General features: G+C 35.9%; 1 long non-coding RNA gene across 2 annotated transcripts in view; it reads right to left on the bottom strand.

Annotated features, from left to right (window-relative positions):
• The window catches only part of LOC137488125 (uncharacterized), a 64,477-nt gene that overhangs the window by 11,943 nt on the left and 36,084 nt on the right, over positions 1–16,450 (bottom strand). The window contains exon 5 of one of the 2 annotated variants that reach the window (XR_012393044.1): positions 743–1,616. The exons of the other annotated variant lie outside the window; for it this stretch is intronic. This is a non-coding gene — a long non-coding RNA (uncharacterized lncRNA). Of the gene's footprint in view, positions 1–742; positions 1,617–16,450 lie in introns of those variants that run through there. 2 annotated transcript variants of the gene reach the window in all.

Genomic DNA, 16,450 nt, shown 5'->3' with positions numbered 1-16,450 from the left:
TGACATTTTGGCAACAGAGAACATTTCAGGCAATTTCAGGCAGTTTTACTTTGCCACTTCAAACCACTGTAGGTTTTAACCATTTGTCAGCAAGATTTTTTTTTATATTATAAATTAAAAAATACTTAAATTTAAATTGAACATTTATATTTTTTTTTATTTAATATAAGAAGAAAAAAGATTAGAAAAATAAGAAAAATGCATAATTATTACAGTTGAAGTCAGAATTATTAAACCCCTGAATTATTAGCCCTCTGTTTATTTTTTTCCTCAATTTCTGTTTTACGGAGAGAAGATTTTTTCAGCACATTTCTAAACATAATAGTTTAAATAACTCATCTCTAATAACTGAATTATTTTATCTTTGCCATGATGACAGTAAATAATATTTGACTAGATATTTTTCAAGATACTTCTCTACAGCTTAAAGTGGCATTTAAATGCTTAATTAGGTTAATTAGGGTAACTAGGCAGGTTAGGGTAATTAGGCAAGTTATTGTATAATGATGGTTTGTTCTGTAGACTATCGAAAACAAAAATAGCTTAAAGGGGCTAATACCTGTAATTTTGACCTTAAGATGGTTTCAAAACATTAAAAATTGCTTTTATTCTAGCTAAAATAAAACAAATAAACTTTCTCCTGAAGAAAAAATATCAAATATACTGTGAAAATTTCCTTGCTCTGTTCAACATCATTAAGGAAATAATTAATAAAGAAAAAAATCAAAGAAACTGAATGTTGTTTAGATTTTTATACAAATGTATCATGCTGAATGAACATGGATGTACTGTATGTCAGCTACATTTGTGTCTTTCATTTTCACAAAAGTTTTCTTGAAAAATGAAAGTAGACAGTTTACTTGAACGCAATATACATCCTACATCCTGCACATGGAGTCACAAAATGTCATTTTAACGAGAAAACTTAAATGGGAGGTCTCATCTTTGCAACTACTTGGACTTGCGTGAAAAGTTTTTCTGAATCTGGATTTAAGCCACTTTGATCATGTGTTTCCTCGTTGTTGTTCATCAGTAGGACTTTTATCTTTTGTTGACCATGCAGGGCTGCCATGGGAACACTTATAATAGTTCATTTAAAATCCACAGGGTACTTGCCGCTCAAACCAAAGAGCGTCACATTCCTCAGCAGTGCTTTTCCCCTGCTTTGTTCGCTGTTTTTCTCATACTTTCTCTCTTTCTCCATATGTGGAACTTCTAGTCCAAAGAAAAAGGCTTTTTTTCTGTGCTGGTGAAGCATTTCCTTTACCAAAGTCAATCATTAGCATGAGTAAATGTTAAGCAGAAGTCTTCACCCCCCTCCCCATGCATGCCATGCCTCTAGCTTCTTGTCGTTCTTGTTGACATTTGGAGGCCTGTGACAAAGCTCTCCTTTCACGTGGTCCCAAGCTCGTGGGAAATGCTGGTGTATGTCGCAAATGCAGCTTGGCACCATCTGCCACCAGGCTGGGAGCGGATGATAAAGTTAGCATGATCATCGCTAGCGTCTTCGTCCCACTGCATCCTCCTCCTTTTCAGTGCTGGCCTCTTCCAGGAAGTGAGTGTGAGTCAGACGTCCAGCTGAGTGTGGCTGACCAGACTTGGCTCCCATCACGGCCCTGTGGGAGGGGGAAACGGGGGAGAAATCAGAGGATGGGATGAAGGGATGTATTGTGGTTGCAGGTGGTTGACTGTCACAAGGCTGCACAGCGGAGTAGTTGACTTGAGTTTGGTTACTTATGCTGAAAATGTATTGACAGCTTTCAAGTCTTATGTAAATCTGTCCCAAATTAAGCAACTAAGGGGAATCTCTGAAATGGGGTTTTAGCAAGTGACATTTTTAGGGGGGTGGGTGGGCGGGGGTAATTAGTATGTCATCGGTGTTGGGTAAGTTACTTTAAAAGAGTAACCGATTAAAAATTACTACTAGAAAATTGTAATCTGTTTACATTACTAATTACTTCATGTAAAAAGTAATCAGATTACTAATTACTTTACTTTGAAGTTACTTGTAAAAGATTTAAAATATACATATAAAAATATAAAATAAACAGAAGCTCTTTCAGTAATCTAATATTAATTGAAAAACAAAACAATTGGTTGACCACAGCAGCTTGAAAATACTTAAAGAAACTCGCCCAAAACTTAATTCTCTCATAATTCCCTTGTTGATACCTGTAACCACTCACATCCATAGTATACAAAAGCTCTGCAGTGTTTGGGTGTTCTGTGTTTGTGTGAGGTATTTAGTCTACCTATACTGTATGTGTATATTCCATACAAAGCATGAAGCTGATTGGTCAGTTCTTGTCGTGTCACCCGTGGTTTTCAACTGGCGCACCTGGAAAATGTGAGGGCATGCAATATGGGCTCCAAACATGTGTGCGCAAGCCGCGCACCTTCATTGCAAAAGACGTGGTTTGTAAACAGCTCCATAAGCAGCTATGCTTCTTTTCACATTTAGACCTTCACTCCGATCCTGCACACAAATCCAATTTAGCCTGTTTAGGCCGAGTTGCGCTGCTGTATTTTTGGGCATTGGTGTCCTTAATGGTGATGAATAATGTCATACTGTAGAAAGCTTTTATTTAAATGCTTAAACAAGTTTCTGGTTGAGGGCAAAGCAGTGGCGCAGTAGGTAGTGCTGTTGTCTCGGCTCAGTTGGCGTTTCTGTGTGAAGTTTGCATGTTCTCCCTGCGTTCATGTGGGTTTCCTCCGGGTGCTCTGGTTTCCCCCACAGTCCAAAGACATGCAGTACAGGTAAATTGGGTTGGCTAAATTGTCTGTAGTGTATGAGTGTTTGTGTGAATGTGTGTTTGTATGTTTCCCAGAAATGGGTTGCAGCTGAAAGGGCATCCGCTGCGTAAAAACTTGCTGGATAAGTTGGCGGTTCATTCCGCTGTGGTGACCCCGGATTAATAAAGGGACTAAGCCAACAAGAAAATAAATGAATGAATGAAGTTTCTGGTTGAGTTAAAAGCAGATGAAAGATCTTTAGAGACTGGACATAGATTGAATTTTTACAAGTGGTGCTCACTGCAGAGCCATTTGGGCAGAGCTGAGCTCCAGCGAGGGGGAGCTTGAGCTCTCACTCCTCCTTTCTTGCACTTCTTCTACGTGTGATGTCAATGGGGCTAGGGTTAGGGGTGGAGTTGGTGTACGCATTAAAACAGCTTATAGGAGGAGGAGCGAGAGCTCAATTTTTATCATCAATATTGCTTGCTTTTACATTCAATGTAATCAAAATGTCTGTATTTCCACTTAAAGAAGCAGCCACTCTCATCGGCAACCATTTCAGCTAGCGTTCTCCAGCAATTTAAAAGCACATGTTTTTTTTTTAACTGTGCAGTGGAAAATGTTATTTAAAAGAAGCATTTTTTTTCTTCTGAAAAATATATTTGTAATGTAAATAACCAAATTACATTGACTTTAGTAACTGTAATCAAATTACACAAATTTAAAATGTAATTCATCACATAACTGCATTTCACAACATTTTTATAAGAATACAGTAATGCATATTCCAACTCTGATCATGACAAAGGTTGCATTTAAAATTGCATTTAAAAAATAGACAAAATTATGTCAGAATTCTCAGTGCTCATTAAAGGTTGCATAGAATGTATTGATTCAATGTGATAGATTGTTCTCTGATATCTACTGAGTAGTTATGTACAGAGATAAGTTAAAAAACTCTCCCAAAACAGTTTAATATGCTCAGTTATAACTAGGTCCACACAGAATCTGTGCATGCAGGGATTCGCAGATTTTAGCCAATCATTGAATCTATTAATTTATTTGTGTAAATTTGTATTTATTCAGTTTTTAAATTAATTTCAGTAATATTATTGACTAATGTAAAAATATTCCTATGATTTTTTTTTTATAATACAGTTTGTTAAGTAATATTTCCTGTGTTTTAGTAGATATTTTATATGAGGGACTTTTTTGTTGATCAAAAACTTTTAATTGGATTTGCATTGAATAAAAGTTAAAAACTCATTATTTTTATTTCATATATTAAGTTTTAGTTACGATATTACCATTACCATGACCTATCTGGCCCAAATTATAACCACAAAAATTCTAGAATGAAAAGCTCAGTTTTGACCATATTTGGAAGGGTTGTGAAAAATTGCTTTTAACACTCCTCAGCTTGTTTCAGTTCCTGCTCTCATTTTTTCTCCCTACTTTTTTTTTTCTTTTTTACAGAATCTACCATGTAAATAGCAAATCCAGCATAGCGCAACCATACTCTAACAGAAAATAGGAGCGAAGACTCTGATTGGCTTTATGCAAGTTAAGCTCAAGACACACCCATATTTCATTAAGGGAATGATAACAAGCCTTTTATACCATGTGTCAGATGGGCAGACTGTTATTTCTGTCTTTAAAATAGCAAAAGTGCATCTGCAGCATGCACTTTAGACCAGTGGTTCTCAACTGGTTTGGCCATGGGACCCACATTTTTACATGGTCATCAAGCCGCGACCAAAATGTTTAGGAACTATAATATAACTTTAGCAATTATAATTCATTTGTATTTATTTCTTAACACACACAAGTAGTGACAGATAAATCATAAGAAAATCACCAAGAGTTATATAAGATAAATTCTTGCTTATTGCTGTCATTTAACAAAGATTTATATTGTGCAATTTCATTGCTGTCATTTAACAAAATGTATCAAATGATAAAAATATTACAAAGTAAAAACTTCAAATACTGTAAACAGTGGTTAGGGTAAGGAAAAGTTCAGTTACCATTAACTCAACTGAACTGTTAATAAAACATAAACACTGATCCTGTTGAACAGAACAAACCAGCAAATAAAGTAAAAAGATTAAAATAATCATAACCGTTTTTATGATAATCACCAGTTATTTGCTCTTCTGCTGTTGTGTGGGCTTTCTTGGCCTAAAGTGCCTTTACTTGCTTTGAACTTGAAGATGTTAGGCACTTTTGTAATGTCCTCAGTTATTGGAGTCATCTTTGAAAATAGTCCACAGGTTTGTCCTTGCAAATGGGATGTTTTGTCGTTTTAATTTAGAAGGTTTCATGATCTCTTGTGAGAGCACCTCACTACATATGACACACGGAGGTTTTAAGCCTTTTTTGTGGTCAACATAAATAAATCCACACTTTACATATTCGGGGTTGTACTTACACTTCAACATATTTGTCGCCATAATGAAATGAAATTTCACATGTCAAAGTGTACGGTTTTCGCCTGTGCATTTCAAAATAAAAGTCTGATATAAGCAAAATAAGTTAAAAATTAAACTTTAGTTGTTTTTTTGACCACACACTCCGCGACGCACTGAAAATGTTCCCGCGACCCACTTTTGGTACGTGATCCACCAGTTGAGAAACACTGCTTTAGACGATGTCCTTGGATTGTTAAAATAGAGCCATTCAATTCAAAGTACCACATCTGGATTAATGTGAACATATAGCCTCTGATTCACTTGGAAAGATTCTGTCGTTGCCCCTGGTCAGGACACGTACTGGCAATACTTTTTTAGATGCTAAGTTATGATAAATGGCAGTCATTTGAGTTTTATCAGTTGTGTTAGTTTTTAATTTCAGTGTGACGAAGAGGCCATTTTGGTTTAATTTCACCTGTTATTAATTTCCGGAATTTCTGATTTGTATCTCTGTGTCTTCCCGGGCTAATCTTTAATTGCTGCTGTTTAGGCCACAGAAGGAGGTTGATTAGCTGACCGGATTTTCTGGGCTCTTTCCTGTATGTGTGGCAATGGCCACTCATCTCTGCTGGCAGAGACTAGGAGCAAAGAAGCGTCAGGAGATATTTAATTAAGACAACAGTTCAATTAACAGCTCAATTAGCTGAGGTAATTAGAAGCTCTGTTGGAACAAAAGCCAGCACACTCAGTGGGTCCCTGTGCAGAAGCAGGGTGGCTCAATTCTGCCATCAGCATCATAATCCTGCTTAAGCACTGGACTGAATTTTCACCTTGAGTGCCTGGAGTGGAAGCTTGTACAAACCTATAAATTTGACATGCTCATTTCTTTAATGGATTGAGGGTATTTTTGTTAATCTGAGCAAACTTTGGATTGGCGTGTTGTTGTTTTTATTTCCCGTAACAAGAATTATAAATACCTTCAGTTTGCTTTTGTTTGACTAAGCTGTCTGTGTTTTGACTAAGTTCAGCTGACTAACCATCTCAAGTGAGCAGTGTCTATAGTTGTTTACACAACTGCATGTCATGGTCAGTTGGGAAGAAGACATCAGCACTAGTGACTGAATGGCAATTCAAGATTTTATCTATGTAAGTGCTAGAAACATTTTTAAACTATATGCAACACAATCATTTCATTTTAAGGAACTACGTATAATTGGCCAGATTATTTGAGAGCTTGGTTACTTGGTTATTTTTTTATTTATGTTTTGTTAAACTTAATAAAAACCATAGCAGATCAGGAGTATTTTTTTAATTACTCATGCCAGCCTGTCCAGTTCCAGGAAACATGTCACATTCAAAATCCCCCCAAAAATCATCTTTCCTTCTGATTCTGACACTCAATTTGAAATTTAGCAAGTCAATTTGACCACATCTACATGCCTAAGTACAAAAAATTTCATCTGAATAATGAAATTGATCTCATGGGTCTACACACTATAGATGTTTTCATTGGGCAGAGATAATCTTAGACTATTCGATTGACATTTACTGACTATTCAAGGAAATCTAGACATTTGCCATTGAACTATTATTGCTCACCCCCAATCTCTTAATCCCTATTTTTTAGCAGCATTGTAAGTGTAAATCTGAGGCCCCTTTTACAAAAATACGTTTTAGTTTTAAACTGCATACGTTTTGCAACAGTTAAACCTTCTGTCCACACCTTCTGTTTGGAAATGAATTGGCTGAAAAGGCCGTTTTGGTTTTAAAATGCTGCTTTTCCATGTCAGTGTGGATGGGGAAAAACTGAGACATTTGAAAACGGACACGTGGCTGTAAGTAGCCTACTCAAGTTCAGACTTGCATCCTTTCCTTCGCAAGTTTATAACAAACTAACGAGGACACGTCAGGAGAATCTTAAAATGTAACAGCAGTTTACTTTTATAACGTCATTCACGTCATTCATCTTAACAAAAAAAAAAAAAAAGAAAACATAACATAAAGCAATGTCTCTTTTAATTTTCATATTTACTACTTAAACATAACAGACACCAAAAATGTTAAGCCATCATGTACTGTACATATTTAGGCTATATGACCGTCATCTTGACTGTGCAAATTTATAACAAAATGAAGCCTAATAACTGCCTCCTTTTCAAAAAAAATAATAATAATAATAATTGAAACATCAGGCTCACTGGGTGGTTTTAGCCACATGTGCTTAATATGCTATGTGCGGGAATGCATGATGAAATACAAAATAGTAGTTTCTTTTTCTGAATATAATAAGCTATATCAGTATATATCAGTAAGCTATAATTTTAATAATCCATAATAATTATAAAAGTATTATGTACAATAAGTTTATACAATATAGGAAATAAAGGCAAATTGGTCAAACGTGCGAAATCAGTGTATGTAGCTACATAAATTAATAGGTATATTAACTTATCTTTGCGCTCAGCCAAACACGTTACCTGAGAACAAGTAGGCTAATAGATTCAAAAGGCCGACTCGTTAGATATAAATCTACACATGATAAATTATAGATCGCGATTAACAACCAGGGGCGGACTGGGACTAAAAATCAGCCCTGGCATTGTCAGCCCACATTACCACACCAACACAGCCCCACCCAAGGACACGCACATTCACTACTTATATTGGTGTACAGATGGTAAAATTATATAAGCAGTACCATATTTAAGAGATATTTAAACATTTAATGTATGTGACTGAAACAAAAACAACCCATTTATATATGCAATTATGTCATTCATTTTCTGTTTGGCTTAGTCACTTTATTAATCTGGGAATTGCCAACTTATCCTGCATATGTTTTACACAGCAGATGCCCTCAAAGCTGCAACCCATTACTGGGTTACCCAATTCCCAATTGGCCTACCCAATTCACCTATAGCATGTGTTTGGACTTGTGGAGGAAACCAGAAGGAAACCCACGCGAACATGCAAACTCCTCACAGAAACACCAACTGTCCCAGATGAGGCTCAAACCAGCGACTTTCTTGCTGTGAGGCGACAGCACTACCTACTGCGCCACTGCACTGCCCCCTTTCGAGATTAGTTCAGTTAATTTTATGTAATTGTCAATGTCTGACTTGACTGCCTTTCTCTTTTTATGGTCCATCTCTGACAATTAGCTTGTGTTGCACTCACTGTTTGTTTGACATTCTTGCCAAATTTTAATTATGTCTGCGTAAGCTCAGATTGGGTCGGCCCATCTCGGTTGTTGCTGATTGTGCCAATGCTTAACATTTCCTATTATTCTTACTATTATCACCATCATCATCATAATATTCACATCTCGAGATGTGAATAAAACGAGATAAAAGCTGCCTACATTTAAAAAACAATACATATGAAAAATAAAAAATAAAAAAAATAGCTGACCGGCCCACATTTTTAAAAAATGGTACGGCCCTTCTGGCATTTGCCAGATTCGCCAGATGGCCAGTCCGCCCCTGTTAACAACTACAGAGAGATGATATCCAGCGGCAGATTCGGGATGGACTGGCCAATGTTCAGCTGTTCTCAGTCAGGCAGGTGTGCTCAGGGCTCCCGCTGACTGCCTGTAGCAGACGCGTAAAATACCCTGAAGCAGGTTTCAGTGCATTCTAGAGTGGGATCTGCATTTTCAGCTGTGTAGTGTGGATGGAGATCTTCTCGGAACTGCTAGATGAAACACCACCGTGAACGTGGATTGTTTTTGTTCTAAAACGCCGTTTTAAAATAAAAAAACTTATTAGTGTAAATGGAACATGAGAGTTGTCCCTTTAAGAATGATTAATTTCCACCTTGTGTATTGTAAATAACAATAATGCATAGCTTCAAACAATTGTGTTGACAATACAACAATACAAATGCAAACAGGGCAAAAATGTGTTTAAATATTACAAGTATTTGGAGCCTCATAAAGATTTATACCTTATACCTTTATACCTAGTTCACCTTTACCAGAAACAATATCTCAACAAGAACGCATCTTTGCCATATTTTTGTAAAAATCTAACCCCTAAGCTACTAATACTTTAGAAAACGTATAATTCCTTTAATGATAGAGTCAACTACAGTTTCACAGTTCTTGACACGGCTTCATCAATATGATGTATGTTTGTTAACTTTTTGCTTTTTTGTTTAAAATTGTTACATTTGTGTTGTTCAGTCCAGTTTCTTATCAAGATTTTAAATCCTGTTTAGTTTATACCCATCAGTTTTAATAGGTGAGCTATTGTAAAAGAAAATGGCTAAAGTCTAAACTAAAGTCTTAGTTAACCTAAAACATCCACAGCGCCCATTTGAAACATCTTTAGCCATCAGTTTATCCCTCTGAGGTACCGTGTACTCCAAGTTCTTGTGTTGGTCTTGTCTGCAGAGTGTGTCAGCCTCCTGTAGAGGGTAGAGATCACAGCGGGCGCAGCTGCTATGTTTAGCCCAGTCCTTGTGTGCCTACGTCGGGTACGACTTCATCCCCTAAATCCTGCCTCACCTAATCAGCCTTTGTGTAAATCACCAGGTGAGGCTCCTTATTTGCTGTTGTGCATAGACTGAGATCTCCAGCATTAGTCCCTTTCGGAGAGCAGCTGAACACCTGATGACATGTCCGTCAAGACGCGGTCTTGTCTCCAAAGCAGATGGGGTGCTGACCTCAGGGACTTTTGGAGGCGGCGTGTGGGACTGTGTGTTGGCTGTATTGGTGAGGAAAGAAAATTCACAGCCATGGTCCTGGTCCTCAGCATCTCGCTGTAATGAGATCTGCAAAAGCTGAGGCCAGCTGGGCACAGCAGGGCAGGTCAGGAGACAGATATGTAGACCGCAGGTAGAGTTAGACTTACAGATGAGATGAGCTCATTTTTGAGACCTGCTGCAGATGCAAGGCATCAGGCTAGTTTATATGGTTTAGAACACTGGAAATACTGTACCTGGTGGGAGGTGTCAGAATGTTTTTTTTTTTCATTATTATTACGTGATAATTTGTTCATTATACTAATTGCTTGACACTTAAAATGCAGCCTAATATTGATAAACTTTTTTTTTCAGAACCCTGTGTTATTGGTTTTAATAATTACCATGAAAGCTTTCCGTATTTACTTCATGTATATTTTAGTCCTATTGTGCGCAATCAGTATCTGCTATTTTAAAAGAAGATTTTTTTTTTTATCGTGATGTAACATATTATCTCTTATCACAAGGCTCTGTTGCATGTTAGCATTATTTCAATTAAACTGATATTAAATGATTATATCAATTGTTTGTATGTACAAATTGTACAAATGATTGTATCAATTTAATACATTTTTAATATTAATAAGAACAAGGTCATGAAGCACACAAAAAGTCACAAAAAATAGATAGATAGATAGATAGATAGATAGATAGATAGATAGATAGATAGATAGATAGATAGATAGATAGATAGATAGATAGACAGACAACTTAACTATTCACAAGACTGTTTTCTAGTAAAATAACTGTTTGTTTCAACATATAGTCTAAAAGTAAAGTCAAATTACATGCACAGTTTGACTGAAAGTGACCTCAGAAGTACCTAATAGGATACTGCAGGTCAGAATACACAAAATATCCCACAAAGCATTGAAAACTTAAATACATATTATTAATAAATTAGATGTAATTTAAACAAATACATACATTTGATTAATCGAAGAGTGTATTACAAAAACTAACATTACTGAAAAAGTTGACCCCCCTGATCGTCAATGTATAATTTGCACCCTGAACAAAACAAATTTTCTCCTATAGAATATCCAAGATGATCCCAATTTCTGAAACCATATTCGCTGTCAAGTCGTGGTAAATCTTGTGACAGGATGAAATGGCGCTCGTCACTAACAGTCGAGGGCTGAGGGCTGTTGCCACATGCCACATGTTGCCCTGCACTTCCCCCGCTGTTACCTCATCACCCCCCGACAGCTGGGCCTCCAGACCACTTTCTGACAACCGCAGTCTCCGCAGGGCATGTGACTGCATCACCAGTGGACTGGTGTTAGCATAGCGCGGACCTGACTTCCAGGCTTCCTGTCAGCAGCCCTCATCACTTCCTACTGTTGGTGTGAGCTGCGCCCCCTCATCCTGCCAGCTGCTGCCGAACACAGAGCAGTAGATTCACGCTGAAAACACCATGTTCCTGTGACCTTTCCCTATTTATGACATTCGCCATTAACAGGAATCATCTGAATTAGCACAGAGGCTACAAGCTAATACGTTGGACAACATTTGAAGGTGGTATTGATCTTCTCAGTGTATCTATGAAACACACTTTTTATGTTTCACGTCTGTGCATGTGCATTTATGAGGACGTTTAAAGTAAGGTTTGTGAAGCTTTGTCCTTGCGCAGAGGTAGGACGGCTGTTTCCAGAGGCTATATTGACAGTGACTTTAAATGAAGGGCTGCTGTTAAAAAGAAAGAGCCGGAAAGACAGAATGTGTGAGAGTGAATGCTGATAGAGGTATTATGGTTCACTTCTAGAGTCTGCCAGGGTCACATTCACTCAGCCAAGCAATCAACTAACCTGAAAATCACACATATATATTACACTAAGGTGAGCACTAGTACCACGGTTGGGAGCTTTGTCCTGCATCCCACAAGATTTGCGCAGATTCATATTTTCTATTTTCTTTTTTCTCCTATAATTAAACTAGCACAAAAATGCTAATACTGTATCTTTCGTCTTTCTTTTGTTGTGTGTGTTTGTTTATGTCTCATGTTGCTCCCATAATGAATCCTTTTATTTTATAAAATATGTTAGTTTGTTTTGTCAGCTTACTGTAATTAATTGCTATTTTATTCATCAGTTTTATAGTCTAAAAAGGTACAATGGTTAGCAGGATTGCCTTACAGCAAGAAGGTCACTGGTTCGAGCCTCGGCTGGGTCAGTTGGCTTTTCTGTGTGGAGTTTGCATGCTCTCCTGTGTTTGTGTGGGTTTCCTCAGGGAGCTCTGGTTTCCACCACAGTCTAAAGACGTTCTATAGGTGAATTGGGGAAGCTAAAATGTCGGTAGTGTATATGTGTGTGAATGAGTGTGTATGGATGTTTCCCAGTGATGGATTGCAGCTGATAGGGGATCTGTTTGTAAAACACATGCTGGGTAAGTTGGCGGTTCATTCTGCTGTGGCGACCCCAGATTAATGAAGGGACTAAGCCGAAAAGAAAATGTATGAATGAATAATAACACTAATAATACTAATAAGGCGTCATGGTGGCGCAGTGGGTGGCATGATCGTTTCACAGCAAAAAGGTCGCTGGTTCGAGCCACGGCTGGGTCAGTTGGCATTTCTGTATGGAGTTTGCATGTTCTTCCTGTGTTCATGTTGGTTTCCCCTGGGTGCTCCAGTTTCCTCCACAAGTCCAATGACTTGGTACAGGTGAATTGAATAAGCTAAATTGGCCCTAGTGTATGTGTGTAAATGAGTGTGTATGTGTGTTTACCAGTGTTGGGTTGCCGCTGGAAGGGCATCCGCTTCTTAAAACATATGCTGGATAAGTTGGCGGTTCAACCCGCCATTACTACCCCTGATTAATAAAGGGACTAAGCCAAAAAGAAAATGAACGAATTAATAATAATAACAATAGTAATAATTTTTTTTCTATTTTTGTATTTAATTTCTATATTAAAATATATATTGCCGTCAAAAATCTTCTAGTTGAATAGCTAACTTACTTCTGCCAAACTGACAAATAAAGAAAAAATAATAATAAAAAAATAAATTTTATATATATATATATATATATATATATATATATATATATATATATATATATATATATATATATATATATATATATAGTTTTATAATATATATAAAACAGAACAAACCATTGTTATACAATAACTTGCCTAATTACCCTAACCTGCCTAGTTATCCTAAGTAACCTAGTTAAGCCTTTAAATGTCACTTTAAGCTGTATAGAAGTGTCTTGAAAAATATCTAGTAAAATATTGTTTACTGTCATCATGGCAAAGATAAAATAAATCAATTATTAAAAATGAGTTATTAAAACTAATATTTTTATAAATGTGTTGGAAAAATTCCCTTCATTAAACAGAAATTAGGGGAAAATAAACAAGGGAGTTAACAATTCAAGGGGGCTAATAATTTCATATATATATATATATATATATATATATATATATATATATATATATATATATATATATATATACACATACATACACACTGTATGTATATATATATATATATATATATATATATATATATATATATATATATATATATATATATATATATATATATATAGTTTAACACAAAAACAGATTAACTTAAAATGAAAGGAACAAAAACATTTGTGGTCATGACTTTCTGTCAAAAATTCTTATTTGCTATATAATACTGAATATTGTTTAAAACTATAAAACATGTCACTTTGTTACACTTGTTAATGTCAACATTTGTCTCAGCAGAGATCAAGGTCCCATAATACAATTATATTATATATAGGGTATATATAGGGTTAAAGGCTGGAGTTATAAAGGGTATATATAAATAGTTAAAGTAAAGACTACTAGACTGTACACAAGACGTGTCACTTGTATAGTTTTGCATAGGGAAAAGTGTAATGGTCAAAAGGGTGAATGAAACCCTGCGTCCTCCGCCTACTAGTACAGGAGCCAATAAGCAATTGCTGTAGTCTGAAATTTCTCAGAGGGAGAAGGCTTGAACAGACGTGTGCTTTAACAACAGACATAAGAAATATATCCAAATAAAGCACAAAATCTGATGAATGAACCAAGTGCACTTGAAAACAAACGTTTTTTGGTATGTGTGTATGAAACAAATGCAATCTACAGTCCGTCCTGTCAAACGCACATCACATGACAGCAATTACTCAAACATCCACAAACTTGTAAACAGAGTCGATTTCATTTCTGGAGGAGATTCGCCATCAAGACCAAGTTGTGGATTACTTCAGAAGAGCAGCGCGATCTGATGATCATTATTCAGAGGATGATAATATGTAGAATGGTCATAAATGAAACTGGTGTCTTAACCTCGTTCCTTTCGAGTGCACATGCGCATTAGCTTGGGCACCCTGAAAGTATGCAGATTTTGTTTGATTTGGAAGTTTAGAAACAAAACTTATGAGACAGATGTTGTTTAATTTTATTGGTGATTCAAAATATGTAATGTAATCATACGTTTGCCAAACCTTTTTTAATAATTTGATGTTTTCCCATTTAAACAGAATGCCTGAGTATACTGCCCGAGAGGTGTTTCAAAGATGGCCGCCAAGTAAAATAACTTGCCTTAAAGGGATTCGGTTAAAGGTAAACATATTCAGTAAGGTAGAAATAATGGCTCGCTGTATCTAAATGCGCATATTCAATGTAGAGCCTATCAACTGTTGATGAAGTGCATTATGTATATATTCAGATGTGCTGCATGAATACATTCCAGAGAATCCAGAGAATGATTTCCATACTATCCATCATTTTGACACAACAAAAATGTGTGTTTTATATCAACTTTATATCTCATCAGCTTTTGTGGCCTCTTTCGATAATAAGCTTTGTATTGAAGGCACTGGTTGAGAAGCAGTACATTCTGCAAGCTCCATAGTGTCTTGGTTATCTTCGAAAATCAATTTAGCACACAAAAAAAGAATTGTACGGTTTTAAAAAATACACCCTCTACCTTATAAGCCTTCTTTTGACTGTGTGTGTATGTGTGTGCATGCATTTAAGAGCAGCACTGAACCTTGGCATCAGAGAAATAGGTCAACCATTTTACCCTGGGGAAACCTGCACAGTTTGCATTCTAATAGCTGATACATGCTCTTTTTTTCTCTTCCTTCCCACCAGCTCACTCTGCAGCGGTTTCATCAATTTCGCTGCGTCTTTCTGCCCTGCCCGAGACCTTTCAGCAGTATTGGTCATTTATAATGATAATAAGAGATCTGGCTGTTTAAAAATGAATGGCGTATCTGTTTCTGCGTTTGAAAGGAAAGTGCAGGCTATGGAGAATTCCAGCGCAGTCCTTTAATTGGCCTGAAGTCGTTTCTCTGGCCGTGTGCTATCTGAATAATGCATGGCCTTTCTTAATGAAGCGTGCTCTTGTTGTTTTACTTCTGTAGGATATAGGGTAAAATTAGCATAGTCCTGTGTCTGCATCTTAATCGCCTCTGATAATCAAGCTCTAGCTTTGTTTACAGCTTCCCACGGGCCTGCTGTTTACCAACCGACCCCATAATGCCAGTTTACCTCCAGCTTACCATGGGTCTCCTAGCATACCATGTTAGCCATGGCTCTGCTGGATACTGCAGGTCTTACTGTGTGAAATGGAATTTTAAACGATAATGTGACTGGTTTCTGTGACTTTATTTATTTGTTTGTGGTCCTGTGCTAGTTATTAGAAATAAAATTTAAATATATATATATATATATATATATATATATATATATATATATATATATATATATATATATATATATATATATTTAAGGCTAATGTTTTACAGGGGTTCAGATTATTGTTTTATGGCCCAGAATAATCAAATGTTTTTTTTTGTAAGGTTTTTTTAACATGTTTTGTCGAAATCCATAAAATACCTAAAGCCTATGTTCACATATTTTATAGTTTTTTTGTTTTTGTTTTGTTTTTTACAATTCTATAATCACGTTTTTTTGTTGTTGTTGTTGTGTTTAATTTTGTTTTTAGCGTGTTTGTTAAAATCCATAAACTCTTAAAAGCCTAATGTTCTATTTATAAAAAAAATTTAAAAAATAATAATCCTTGTATAGCAATTTTTAAACATAAAATGCAAGTCAGAGGGATTCACAAGCATACGCAAATATTTAAAACAACATCAACATAGTGTAATCAAAGCTTTGATTGATTTGACAAAAATAAGAAAACAAAGTAAACATAAAACAAGAATAAAAATGATCAACAAAAGAGACAAACAAATAAAAGCAGATAAAAGCAAATACACTTAAACAGTAGTTTTGTTTTGATTTGCTCCGCTTTGTTTCATTTCGTTTTGTTTCGATTTACTTTGTTTGTTTTCATTTAGTTACACTTTACTTCATTTTGTTTTGTTTTGATTTGTTTTGCTTTTTACTCCGTGTCCATTCACTTTATTTTGTTTTGTTTCATTTCATTTAATTTCGATTTGATTTATTTCATTTCGCTTTGTTCCATTTTGTTTAATTTTTTATTTTGTAAAATAACCAACTTTTCTCATTAAATTAATTTATATTTAGTCCTGTAGCAGTTATTATTAAAGATGCCCAACTGATCGATGGTC

The sequence above is a fragment of the Danio rerio genome, chromosome 17 (genome assembly GCF_049306965.1).
Source record: "Danio rerio strain Tuebingen ecotype United States chromosome 17, GRCz12tu, whole genome shotgun sequence".
In the NCBI taxonomy this organism is placed as follows: domain Eukaryota; kingdom Metazoa; phylum Chordata; class Actinopteri; order Cypriniformes; family Danionidae; genus Danio; species Danio rerio.
This window is presented reverse-complemented; position numbering and strand designations above follow the sequence as displayed.